This window comes from Calonectris borealis, chromosome 1, assembly GCF_964195595.1.
Source record: "Calonectris borealis chromosome 1, bCalBor7.hap1.2, whole genome shotgun sequence".
NCBI lineage: Eukaryota > Metazoa > Chordata > Aves > Procellariiformes > Procellariidae > Calonectris > Calonectris borealis.
This window is the reverse complement of record NC_134312.1, coordinates 164,803,350-164,818,355: the sequence shown is the minus strand read 5'-3', so window position 1 is coordinate 164,818,355 and position 15,006 is coordinate 164,803,350.

Sequence of the window (15,006 nt, the reverse complement as noted above, 5' to 3'; positions counted from 1 at the left end):
TTTAATTGGCTTGTGATTCCTTCCCAATTTCCTGAAATTATGTTGATTGAGACAGTTGAGAATATAATCAAGTTTGCAACAGTAGCTGATAAATGACCTGTATTATTAATGTATAACATTAGGATTAAAATCTTAATTAAATAGACACAATTAAAAGACAGTTCGTGTATGCTTCAGTGTTCCACCAATGAAAAAGAAATTTACCAAATGTGTTCAACTAAGGAGGACTTGTTTTCAGAAAAGAAGTTTAGTTAAAAACTTGATTGATACTCTGTGCAGCTTTAATTTTAAGGTCTTGAAAGTGGATAGTGCAAAACATTTGTGGATTCAAACTCCTTTTAACTACCAGTGAGTTCACTTCTCATTCATGTCTTTCCCCTACATGGTTTAACATCTTCATATTTTATTCCTGCTCAGTTTTGGCCTGTACTCAGAAATGAACTGCCCATTAAATAAACCTCGACTTTTTTCATACTTTAGAAAAGCAAGCACTCTAGGTATTCATGCTCTTATACTGGGCCAGAATTCATTTATATGTATTATTTAGTACATGATGGGGCAACTGGATTGATATGCTAAAAACTAAAGAGAAAAAAAGTGTAAGCCTTTCAATTTTATAAAATAAAGTATTTGAGAATACTAGTTCACATCACCTGTTCAGGACAGCAGTCAAAAATTCTTAAATGTCATATAATGAGTGCTAGGTAGAAACCAAAGAAACAATGCAAAATAGGGTGCCAGCATAATAACAGCCTTCTGGTTTGCTACTTTTCGTGTTGTGCTACAGTGAACTTAGTCCGCACTCCTACCTCAGCCCCATTGCATCCATTGGTCAGAGTTCACATCTTATCCTTCCCTGTCAGTAGTGTTAACTTCAGCTGGAAAATGCATAAGTGTGACAGTGAACTCCAAAGATTTAATCTTTCACATAGGAGTTCAGCACCAACATAATTTTATGGTTTTTGATGGAGTTGCAGAATGAAATCTTATGACCTGCTCTGTGTAAGGGATCGGGCTAGCTGGCCTTAAAATCTATTGTACATCTGAGGATACATTTGAGACATCATGCACGGCACAGAGGTCAGAATTTTTTTGATCACAGCTTTTCTTTCTTTGGGTAAGAAGAATACTCTCAGCTGTCACGAGTCAAAAGTCCTGTACAAGTACAAGATATTTCCAGACGTGTTCACCAGAAAGCCAAAACAGCAAAAAGTCCCTAGTGTATCTTGAAGAGCTGTTGCTTTACAGACTCAAGAGAGCAGAGGGCCAGGGAACAGTCACATCACAATGTCATTGGTATATCCACAGATATATCCACTGTGGTGCGACATAACCTGTCCACACACAGCACTGCACGCACTGTGTGTAAGGGCAGTGCTGTCTGAGCTCTGAGCATATCTGTAGTTATTCTCCCCAGTTTCCAAACAGACAGGAGGTGAATCAGCCCCGGTCCAGAAGGCTATATTAGCAGTAACTTTATATGCTTTGTCTCTTTGCTCATCACATCTCTGTGATGTCAGCGTTGCTGATGTCAGGTTTTTGGTCATCTCAGAATAACCCTGCACTCTCACGAAACTCACATCTGTCTTATACCTGCCCCCTATATACCACGTCACACTTCACTCTGCAGAATAACAAGGATGTCCTAAAAGGCTGTATCCTCATTGCCTATTTTTAATTACTTTTTTGGTTACCTAGGGAATATTTTAATGAACATTAGCTAATAAGGAGAATAATTCTAATGTATCTTCCCTCATCAATTGCAAATGTAAGAAATGTCACAATTAGAAACCTACTGAATTAGATCAGTACTTATAGGAAATTATAATGATTTAACTGGAAGAAGGGTATATAACCAGGAGCCACATGAAAGAAAGAAATAAAGCTCTGGTTGAATATATAGAACTCCTACTTGTGAAACTTCGATAATTGTGAAAAAGTGAATGAGGCAAAGCCCATGAATATTGGGAGCAATTCATATTTCTGCAGAGGTAGAACGATCTCACAGTAGCAGACTTACTTCTTCTAAGATAGAAGAATTCTGCAAGTCATGAGGGAAAAATAATGGGCCCAAATATGTCAAAACTATGAAAAAAAAAAAGATGCAAATATCTTAGAAGTGTCTGAAACTCACTAGTTGAATAATAGTTAAAAGTAATAAAATTAGAAAAGAAACTTCTACTTGAATGTACTTTAACTAAGGGCTGTGTGGGAGCAGAAGACTATACTGCAGTATTCACATTTTGAAATGTACAAGAAGACAAATTTACATTTCAAAAACATTCCACAATCATGACTATAATTCCTGTTCTGTGCTTTGGTATAACGTTAATGATTACAAAGAAAGTCATAACCCAAGAAAGAGAGAGTATTGAATGTGCACATTTTTCGGTTAGTATTGTCTGCTGGAAATGAACAAGAAAAACACCGGTCTTTGGGGAATGGCAAAATACAGAGCTCCCTGTGTTTTCTTATGATGAGCAGTCATCAAAATTTAGATCTGTAATTGCACACATGTGACTGTGGGTGAATATACTATATTCTTTGACAAAACTAGAGAATGTAGTAAGGTTGCAACATCAGAAACAGTTGCTAAGACAAAAAAAGAAGTTAGTGGCTACAAGCCTAAAATCTTAAGTACAAACATGGAAGTTCTAAAAGAAATCTAGGAGGTATGATTAGAGTGATACCGAAGCATTCACATACATTTCATAAGTTCCTAGGTGTGCTGGTTTTGGCAGGGATAGAGTTAATTTTATTCATAGTAGCTAGTATGGGGCTATGTTTTGGATTTGTGCTGAAAACAGTGTTGATAATACAGGGATGTTTTCGTTATGGTTGACAAGTGCTTATACAGAATCAAGGCCTTTTCAGCTTCTCATGCCCTACCGACTGAGAAGGCTGGAGATACACAAGAAGCTAGGAGGGGGGACAGCCAGGACAGCTGACCCCAACTGGCCAATGGGATATTCCATGCTGTATGACGTCATGCTCAGCATATAAACTAGGGAAAAGCTGCCCAGGGGGGCCGCTACTCAGGGGCAGGCTGGGTATCAGTCGGTTGGTGGTGAGCAATTGGGTTTTTTTCATTTGCATCACTTGTTTTTCTTGGGCTTTGTTTCTCTCTCTTTTTGTTATCTTCCTTTTCATTAGTTGTTGTTGTTGTTGTTGTTGTTGTTGTTATTGTTATTATTATTATTATATTTTGTTTCAATTATTAAACTGTTCTTATTTCAACTCACAAGTGTTCTCATTTTTACTCTTCCGATTCTCTCCCCCCATCCCACTGCGGGGGGGAGTGAGCGAGCGGTTGTGTGGTTGTTTGGCTGCCTGCCAGGTTAAACCACAACACTAGGGTGCTTCTTTCTGCTTCATCTGAACAACTCAATATTTTGTCTGACAAAGTTTCTTGACATTTCCACACTGCCTTTAGAGGACTTTGAGAAGGGGTAACTCATCTAGATATATCAGCACCTGGTCTTCTTGGGCAGTTTATAACAGCTAGACCACAGAAGTGACTACCCAGAAACACCAAACCATAAAGGTTTAAATGGCTTTGCCTTTTTTCTTTTTTTCCCAAAACACAAACAAGTTCCTGGTGCTCCTGGGCAAAGACTGATTTCCCCATCCCAATCTGTAGATTCCTACACTATTCAAATTATTTTGTAATGTCTGGGATTATTAGCCTATGTCAAATGCCTGTCTGATCAAATGTTGCCACAGGGAGAAGATGAGAAATTAGACCAGGGTGCTGGAGTTATGGAAGAACAGAAGAGGAACAGTTAAGGGCTAGTCCATGCAGCCTGCAGCCATGCGGTGTGGTACTTCTGTGATAGGTGCAAGCTGACTGGTTTCCAAGGGGCGTAGTATGAAAGACTCACTTGACTTGTTCTATTGATCCACATGTGACTTTTTGCATATTAAAGCAATTCTCAAAATGAGTAAGACATTAACAATCTCTTTTTTGCTTAGCAAGCTGCTCTCTATAGTCTGGTTCTAAATTAAGTTAATCCTCTGAATCTTTCAGTGTTTCCTACTTTCTCTGTGCACTTCCAGTTGTGTTCTGCTCAGCAGGAGACCTATATTGGGCTGGGCTTACAGATGCACTTTAACTAGAAATACCTTAGAGAAGAAATCCAATAACAATCCCAGATCATCCCTGTAACAAAACTCAGAACAGTTTTTTATTTAAAAATATTATAGCCAGGATCATTTGATTTCTACTTCTTCTGCATAATTTTGAGGTATTTGCTAGGTTTTTATTACAAGCAAAAAGAATAGACAGTGCATATGTAGTTATTTTATGTGTAGGTGTCAAGGTTTTGGCAGCGGGGGGCTGCAGGGATGGCCTTCATGAGAAGAGGCCAGGGACTGACTCACACCGGACACAGCTGGCTCCAAAGCAGACCCATCGCAGGACACAGCTGAGCCCATCAGCCAAGCTTGTGGTGCCTTTGTGATAGCATATTTAAGAAAGGGCAAAAATGCTGCAAAGGCAGAGGAGAAGGGAAAAACCAAAAAGAGTGAAAAACAGCAGAGGGAACACCAGGGTCAGCGAAGAAGGACCAAAGAAGGAGGAGGAGGAGGAGGAGCTCCAGGCACCGGAGCAGAGACTCCCCTGCAGCCCATGGAGGACCCACGCTGGAGCAGGTATTTCTCTGCAGCCCATTGAGGACCCCATGCTGGAGCAGGTGGATATTCCCTGGAGGAAGCTGCAGGCCGTGAGGAGAGCCCGCGCAGGAACAGAGGAAAAGTGTGATGAGGAAGGAGCAGCACCGCAAGCCCCATTCACCACCCCCTCATTCTGCTGTGAAGGAGGTGGAGAAGTTGGGAATGAAGGTGGAGACATTGGGAATGAAGTTGAGCTTGGGAAGAAGTTGGGGAGGAAAATTGTTGTTTTAATGTTTGTCTTTGTTTCTTGCTACCCGAATCTATTCTAGTTGGCAATAAATTAAATTTTTTTTTCCCAAGTTGAGTCTGTTTTGCCCACAACAGTAATTGGCAAATGATCTCCCTGTCTTTATCTTGACCCATGAGCTTTCTTGTCCTATTTTCTCCCCTGCCCCACTGAAGAGAGTGAGTGAGCAAGTGGCTGGGTGGGAGTGTGGCCCTTAGCCAAGATCAGCCTACCACAGTTGTTCAACACGGTAGACATGACTCAGAATTTTCTACGCCAGTCTCCACTATGCACAACAGTGAGACTGCAGAGAAATTGGTTGCCAATGACTGACTCTGGGAGTAACCAGTCACTCTGCTGTCTTCTCTACTGCTCCACCTGCCATGCTTGTTTTTAGAGCAGCCTTAGGACTCCTCCTCACTTTATTCTCAATGGGGTTGGCTGCTAGCTACAAGTATCCATAGAGAACTGAGTAAAGTTGAATGCTAACGTTCAGCATAATTTTTAAAAGGCACTGATTAGAGGAGCTTTGCATCCTAGGTTTCACTTCAGAGAAGGTAGATTTTCTCTGGGTTGTTTAAAATGGGCTAGAAGACACCATAATAGTGCAAAGGGAACATAGCTGGGTAAAGGTAAATAATGTTTAGTGAGGAAATCTTCCATCTGGAAGAGGAGATGCATGCTTGCATGACATTAATATACTTCTGTGATTCATGGAGTATAAAATTTTTAGCTTTTATGTTGTAATACGTAGTTTACTTATTTAAAAATGTTTAAGAAAGCAAAGATGATAAATAAAGATTATCTTGCATAATGTTGTATAGAAGAATGTATTTTTGCCACCACAAATAAGCCTAAACATCATGAAAACAACACAACATAATTCCTTTGATTTAGAATGTCAATAACTCGATTCATTAAGCACATGTAATGTATGTCTCCTCCCAATTATTACTGCAATTATTTAAAGATTAAGGCTCCCTAAAGGTACACAATATGATAAACTACAATAATTCCTCTAAAATGTATGGTCTGAAGATATCCCATTGAACTACAGATAATGATTTATGGTCTGTTGGTAAGAGATGCAATTTAATTGCACTTTGGAACATTCCTAAAGCAGCAATCATCATGTCACAGCGTACCTGCAAAATGTCAAACTCTAATTATTTCCATGATGGTGTTTCTCAGATTTGACTCTGGTAATCCTTCACTCTGAAGGCTTATCCACAGAAAATGAAACATCAAATAAATTATGCTCAGCTGTCATTTTTCCATGTGCCATTTTGTCTAAATTTTGCTAGAATGTGAAAACAGGGAGGTGATCTGATCTGTTATGGAGCTAATCCTAATTCCCTTCATACTTACATAGCTTCAGTTAGCTTAGAAAATTATGCCTGGGAATTAATAGAAGGCTACATAGATAGAAAGTATATTTATTTCAGGAAAACAATAAACTGCTAATTTTTAGCCCTGTGGTCAGATTCCAATGTGCTTTCCTGTATTTTGACATCCGTGGAACTGTACTGCTTTTAATGGAATTAAAGTATACACCAGCATACATCTGGTCAGAAGGAAGCCTACCTTTCTCAATTTCATCAGGAAGAAAAATTAAAAGAAAAAAACAAATTAGCTACTCTATGAAATTTCCATCCCCTTATCTCAAAGTCTAAGTTTGCAAATAAATTAATTCAGTCTATCCTCTTCAAGCAGATTTACTGATTCTCTCCCAGTGCTTCTCTAACTGTTGTGGTGAAGTCTCTGATGCTTTTTTTCCCATTTGGAAGTGCCCCAGAGATTTCCCCTGTATCTCATAGTTACACTTTGATCTTTCCCTCACAAGATTAGCTCTGCAGCCAGTGCTGCAGGTCCATGCTGTGATTATCTCTGGATACACTCCCTGCCGGTATCCACATGGAGATTGTTCTTGGCTGTCCTGGAGGCATGTTACTCACACCAGTACAATTCAGACAGGATCCTGAGGGCAAATCTTAGTTTGCAATTCAGTAATTGTGAGCCTGCGTGAAGTTATTACTCATTGCTATATTCATATCACGTGCATCCAAAAATCTCTACTCATGGGAACACATCATAAAGTTAGAACACAAGAATAACAACTGTGAAAGGCCTACAATCAGAAGAAATGGGGGAAGACAGGAAATATTATCTGAAGGTCAGCAGTAAAAAACTGTGGAAGAAAAGTGGTAGGACTTCAGTGAAAGCAATGATATTTTGTGTCTGAGCAGTACTAAGCCATGCACATGGCTCTCAGATGAGATGCTGCCCCTATACATACGCTTTGCCCAGGAGTGTCTTAATCACAGATCTCAAAGGAAACAGAGAATTAGTTCCCTTCTTTAAAACCAATGACAACTATGTGTAATTTGATTTTTAAACTATCTGAATATTACATGAAGAACTGGTGGAAATGCAGAGGTCTTTACTATAGAGACATATGCTTATAATAGTTTACACAAGCAGATCTCCAAGAAATTCCAGAGACAATTTCTATTGTATTTCTCATTACATGTAATACAATTTGGTAGCAAAGGCTTTAAAGTTATTTTATGTGTAAAGTTTTTGTAATCAAAGATAAGCAAAGAAGTAGTCTCTTTGCAGGACTTAATACGTAGGTGCCGCCTAAGGATTTTGAGTGAAAATTTTGCATCATTTGTTAGTGCTCTATCACTGGGAAACTGTGAAGACACAAGGGAGGAGGAAGCAGCCTCACTTCACATTTATCTGAGAGGTGGGCTGACTCATCTGGGCCTTGCAGGTGAGAAGAGGGGAGAAAGTGTCCTCCTGTATTCCACAGTGGTTTAGGCACTGCACTGGTCCATAGTGAATTGCACAGCAATAGAAATGAAAGAGCACAGAGAATTTTACCGCTGGGTACATACTGGGTATTCAAGGTGACACAGATGTTAAACAGGAATTTTGAGAACCTAATTTTTTGCACATAAATTGCATAATTTTCTTTGTGATTCTTCCCCTTATTTCTTACTTACGGCACTGTACAAAAACCTGGTCTTACTTCATGTACGTTTATGTATAGGGAGAGAGAAAGTAAGGCAACATTCTCAGCTGTATTAAACAAATGGCTTTCTTATTATCTTTTTATGGATGAGCTACCATTGTAACCCTTAAAAGAAACAATTAAAAACCGTTTGAGGCAACCGAGGTATGTTGCAAGACAAGAGGATATGTCACCGAAAAGTGTCGTGTAATGTAATATTAAGGTCTAGAATTTATGGCTGTTTTCTTCCTTGTGGTGTTTTTCAATACACTTTTATTACAGGCTCTAAATTACACTCTCACAGAAAAGGTCTCTCTTTAAACCTTTAGGTCAGAATTGTTCAGCTCTTTTCACACTGAATCAGTCAGTTTTAAAGCTGGCACAATCCTTGGCAGGCTTGTAAATCTTTCAAAAGATCTTATCCAATTACCCTTCATGGTCCACAGGCTTCTACGGCGTGACTGTTTCCTTCTATGTGAGGAATTAAGTGCTCATGAAAGGTTAGGAACCAATGGAGTTGAAAAGTAAGCCAGCACATTTTTCTACAGTTCAGATACTATGGCTATATCTACAGAGATATAAAGAAATTCAGTCACGGTCAAGAACACTGATGATCCTTTGAGACCAGACGAACAGTAAGGCCAGAGATTTTTAATTTGTTTGTTTATAAAAGACAATCAGTTATGTTAAAGCTGGAAATTTCTGCATATACATCTAAGGTCTTAAATCTTGCTCAGCACCACAAGATTTATTTCATTTTATCTGTACCTATCATAAACCTTGGTCTTTGTTATATGTAATATAACTTCTTCAGGAAAGGTGGCAAGAGGTCATAGATGTGCTAGGTTTTTTAATATGAAAAGGAATATAGTGAAGAGTGATCTCTGAAGAATACTTTTTTTTTCTCTTATTTTATATACTTATTTAACACCTTTATTAACTAAGGGAATATAAAAGATAAATATTTACTAAGACGTTTGTTAATATCTGAAAGAATTTTAGATCTCAGCAGTTTTTAAACTGCAGTATTTATTCCAGTGACATATAAACTGCAATTACCAGGCTATAGCAGAAAGGGAAGAAAATCAGTAAATCAATTTCACATGTAGCGTAAAAATATTATTTCATCTCACTCTGTTGGTCAGGATTACTAGAAAAATGCTCCTTCAAAAACATTACATGGGTAATAAAATCACAGTTAAGAACAAATGAGAAAATGCATGCTGGTTCTTTGGGAGAGAGCTTAAAAATATTCTTTTCTTTGTAATGCAAAAAAAGGAGATTGCAATGAGAGAAATCCAGCTGCATCTTCAACCTGTGTTAGTGACCTGTAACTAAACTTTGACATGTTGTGATTTCCCGAATTTATATATATAGATACACACATATTAAGATATACATATTCATTTTGTTGGTACACATATATATAATGTTCATTTTTTTTCCACTTCACAGTGAGAAGGACTTTTGTTTCTCAGTTGAAGATCTGAAGAATTACATTGCAATCAACTGCTACTCCAAGCCCTTTCTATGTCTGATTTTCAATTGTATCTTTTGTAATTATTCATTTATGTTAGTGCAAGACAGAAGGATCTTGAAATGTGAAATTTCACACAGTGGAACTAACTGAAAAGCAATCAAGTCAAGCAGAATTAGATCCTTGTTAGTTTGGTTGTTTCTAATACACTTCAATTCTGAATAGGGAAATTAAGTTAAAAGGAATTTTCATATGCAGCTTTTAAAAAGCTTTCAATTTTAGAGCTTGTGTGCTCCGTTTTATTGTTACCTCAACAGAACTTGTACTCATTTCAAACAACAATGTGAAATGGAGGAAATAAAATAAAAGCTTAATATGATCCCAAAGTCTATAATTAGAGGGTTTATGTATATAAGGAAAATGCTGTTAGTCATCAAAAAAAACTTATTGAGATGGTGTAGGTTTCTGCAGAGTTCAACCTTTCTGTGGTTTTCATGTGTATAGTTAAAAAAAATATTCCATTTAGTGAAATTTTGTCCAGTTCAGATTCCAGAGAGCTTGTCAATGTCATGTCTCCCAAGACTAAATTGCTTTTATAAACTCATCTGTCAAATAAATAAAAGGTCATTGCTTGGTTTCCAGCAAGAAATTGCTTATTATTTAAAAGGAAGTTTCCAGATCTAGTGGGAGAATAGTGCCTGATTCTGAAGAGAGGAAAGTACATTATTAATTCTGTTGTTCATGGTTATTTCACAAAATTGCAAATTACATAGAGTTAGAATGAAGCAGGCAAGATCTTTTCTACATGTCTTATTTACCAGTGCTGTACTTTACATTTTGAGTAGCCACCATAAGTTGCTGACAATTGCACAGAAGTTATTTTGTATATGGTGTTTAACTATAACCTTGGAACTTTTCATCCTGACCAAACCAGAACAAGAACAAAATGGAACAAAGAAATCTGCATGGGAATACTAGACACAGATTATAAATTTGGTGCTCATCGGCTAGATGAGGTATCTGAAACTTCTGAATACAACTGCCCTTCATTGAAATCACTTATGTAAAGATTTCACCTCAATTAGTGATGTGTGTTACAGCAGGATCAAGAATTATGTGTATGATAAATGTAATCAAAGTCTGGTAGAATTTGGAGTGTGTTAAAGAAAAAGAAAATGAAGAAAAATATTTCACTTTATGAATTTAGAAAGGAACATAATTTTAAAGAAGGAACAAAAATAGAAATACTTCTCTAAAAGTAATATATTGACGCTTTCATTCCTCCTTTATTTCCACCTTTTCTTTACTAAAAAAAAAGAAAATCAATACTAACTGTGTTCCGTAAACATTTCCCCAACATTTTTCATGGGTTTGATTTTTGACAGATTATTTGAATGTTGATTATTTAAGAGAAATGACTGAAGACCAGATAATCAGTTTGCACTTGACACTATTGCAATGTATAAAATTCATTCCATGTCCTGCGTTTTGAAGGCCAGATATAACCACTCTTGCCTCTCCTTTGACCAGAGATCCTCAGTAATGAGTCAATCAACCTTGCCCGATACTCTCTATAACAGAAAGAAGCACTTCCATGAATCTGAGATTAGGTCTCTTGATCTAGTAACTCATTTTACCATCTTCTGTCCTACTGACTCTCTTACTGCTTCTCCACGTTTAAAATTTTAGCAGACCTTTACTCCCTGAGGAGTAGTTTGCTGAAATCAGATGTATCCAGTGGACATTTTTATCAGCGTTCTTTTCCCTACTAAGGTATCATGTATCATGACAGATTGCAGAAAAAGATAACTATATGAAGAAGACTTTGCTAACTTCCTTAAACATCTTTTCTTCCTCTTTTTTAAGTTTTACCTTGGCTCTTATGACAATGGGTCAGCTCATTTATTTGAAAAAACTTCTTGATTTATTCAGAAAATGAGGTAAACTTTTGAAATATTTTCAGAAATATTCTTAAATTTATTTCTGTTAACTAAGGCTATGAATATTATGGTTGAAATCTAGAATGGTATCAAAGAGAGAACCATCAGAATGAAGTGAGAACTGAATATTCTAGCTTATCTTTTTTGTTTTCCATACTCTTAGACTCTTACTCAACTGATTTGAGTAAATATGGAAGCCTCAAGTGTAAAGAAAACTTTTGTTTACATCTTGTATCTACAGTCATTCTAGTCTCCTTACAAACTGCCTATGTTAAGACATTTACTATGCTCAGTTATCTGACTTTGGCTATGCAGATTACAAGATTAAGTTATTATTTACTAGATATGGTTTTGGGTAATAGCTTTTATTGTTATTTCATCTCTTTCCCTTGCCTTGATTGGGCATTGCATGAACACTTACTATATTACTTTTCTGGAATGGAAAAGGTCATTCTCAAATCACTAATGCTTGATGTAAAATCATGATGCCATTCCAAAGATTATATAGCCATGTCAGTCATAAACATGGAAAGTGTCTGCTCTTACTGTTAGCTTTTGCTAACATCTCTAATCATTTAGAGTCTGTCAGCCCGCTGTGGGCTGACAATCATTGTTGATGAAAATGTATAAACTGCCAGCTCAAGCTACATGCAGGTATCTGTATGTCATGGGAAATGCTCCACACCTTGAACGATAAGTCATTATGAAGAACACACGCACAAAACAAGCGGAGGTATACCTGGCCAACCAAATGAGAATTATTGCAGTTCCCAGTATAATTCAGAATGGTTTTTGAGCTAGCCCAACTTGTGAGTGGGTACTTACAGCTCTAGAGGCATTCAGTGTTGGCTGGATTGTTAGAAGACCTGTTTGCATGATCCCTGGCCTAGTTAAACAGCAGAGTGTCATTCCTGAATTATTTCTGCAGTGTGAACATTCACTGTGAAAATGAACTGAGATAATCAGGTTACTCCCCAGAGACTTTTTAAGAGGTGCAAAACCTTTTATTCACATCTTCTACAATTTCAAACTGAGCTTCTGTCATTTTTTATTGTCAAGTTTGAATTAAATATAAGATAAAAAAGCATTGCATATTTTGCCAAAGTTATGACTGACTTCAGTAATTACTCTGTTGGTTTGTATTGTTTCATTTCATCTGTCTTTTTGATTTATTAAACCGTGACTAGTAAAAAATAGAGTAAAATTTATAAAATGTCAAACAGCTTTTAAATAAGATCATTCAGGAAAGTTTAAGATCATTCATTTATTTAATTCTTAGTATTTCAGAAAAGCCAAGGTAATTTATTTTTAATTTAAAAGTGTTCATTTCTTGTGAAATCCTGATTCTCTTCCTCATGTTTGTCAACATATACCATTTAGATTTCCCAGGGTTCATATGAGTAAAGACTAATCTTCACTTCTATCTCACAGAATCACTCAATGGTTGAGGTTGGAAGGGACTTCTGGAGGTCATCCAATCTAATCCTCCTGCTCAAAGCAGGGTCAGCTGTGGAGAAGAATTGTGGAATCGGGAGTTTCGGCCAAGATAAGATCGGACTTCAGCCTGTGCGCTGAGAACTAGCAGACGCGTACATATGCCTGAGATAAGACCTGAACACCTGGCTTAGTTGTCTCCTCTGTAAGGAAACTGTAAACATCAAAATGAAAAAGCTCTCAGCTAGGGATGCTGCTTGCAGTCACCCTGAGGTGGCAGATGTGGAAGCCAAAGAAGAATTGAATAAAGCAGAAGAGGTGGCCTAATGAGCAGCAGCTGATTCAAGAGCTGAAACAGGTGAAGGAAATTGTAGCAGACGTGATCGTTGCCGGAAGGAAGAGAGACTGGTTTTTTCTTAGTATATAAGGGAGATGAATCGGGTGATGATAGAGAGTGGCAGTGGAGAGAGAGACAGTGGGACTACCCTGTTATGATAAAGGATATATTTGTCAGTATTGTAACAATAAAGGTTTCTGTGCATGTATATGTGAGGGTCTGTGCAATCATACACCACAGTCAGCTAGACCAGGTTGCCCAGAACTATGTCCAGTTTTGTTTTGAATATCTCCAAGGATGGAGGGTCCATGGACCCTCTTGAGCAACCTGCTCCAGGGTTGCATGGCCCTCACAGTGAAAGATTTTTCTTATGCTTAAGTGGAATTTCATGTATTTCAATAATGCTTTTTGTGGTGAGTTAACCTTCACTGTCTCCCCGGTTCCCACCAAGACACTCTCTCGCTCCTCCTCCTCAGCAGGACAGAGGGAGAAAATAAGATTTAAAAACTCACGCGATCAGATAAGGACAGGGAGATCACTCAACTTTACTATTACCTGGCTTTCTATCCAGTAGCCCCAGCATACTGGTGCCTGGGGTTATTCCTCCCCACATGCAAGACTTCGCACTTCCCTTTGTTGAACTTCATGAGGTTCATGCCTGCCCATTTTTCCAGCCTGTCGAGTTTCCCTCTTAATGGCAGCACAACCATCTGGTGTACCAGCCACTCCCCCATAGCTTTGTATTATATGTGAGAACTCTCTGAGAGTATACTTGGTTCCATCATCCAAGTCATGAATGAAGATGTTAAACAGTATTGTTCCCAGGGTCAACCACTGGATTACATCAATAGGAACTGGCCTCCAGCTGGACTTTGTGCCACTGATCATAACCCTCTGGGCCCAACAGTTCAGCCAGTTTTCAATCCACTTCACTGTCCACTTATCTAGCCCATGCTTTATCAGTTTGTCAATGAGGATGTTATGGGAGACAGTGTTGAAATCTTTGCTAAAAATGAAGATAAAAAACTTTTACTGCTATCCCCTCACCCACCAAGACAATTGTCACATCACAGAAGGCTACCAGGTTGGTCAGGCGTGGTTTTCTCTTCATAAATCCATGCTGACTACTCCCAGTCACCTTCTTGTCCTTCACAAGTTTGGAAATAGTTTCCAGGATTAGTTGCTCCATCACCTTCCCAGGCATCAAGGTGAGGCTGATAGGCCTGTAGTTTCCCACATCCTTCCTCTCACCCTTCTTGAAGAAAGAAGGACATTTGCTTTCTCTCAGTCCTCAGGAAGCTCCCCAGATTGCCATGACCTTTCAAAGATAATTGAGAATCGCCTTGCAGTAACATCTGCCAGCTCCCTAATGGGTGTATGGGTGTATCATAGAATCATAGAACCATTAATGTTGGAAAAGACCTCTAAGATCATTGAGTCCAACCATCAACCCAACACCACCATGCCCACTAAACCATGTCCCTAAGCACCTCATCTACACATCTTTTAAATACTTCCAGGGATGGTGACTCCACCACTTCCCTGAGCAGCCTGTTCCAAGGCCTGACCACTCTTACAGTAAAGAAATTTTTCCTAATGTCCAATCTAAACCTCCCTTGGTGCAACTTGAGGCCATTTCCTCTCATCCTATCACTAGTTACTTGGCAGAAGAGACCAACACCCACCTCACTACAACCTCCTTTCAGGTAGCGATAAGGTCTCCCCTCAGCCTCCTCTTCTCCAGACTAAACAGTCCCAGTTCCCTCAGCCGCTCCTCATAAGACTTGTTCTCCAGGCCCTTCACCAGCTTTGTTGCCCTTCTCTGGACATGCTCCAGCACCTCAATGTCCTTCTTGTAGTGAGGGGCCCAAAACTGAACACAGTATTTGAGGTGTGGCCTCACCA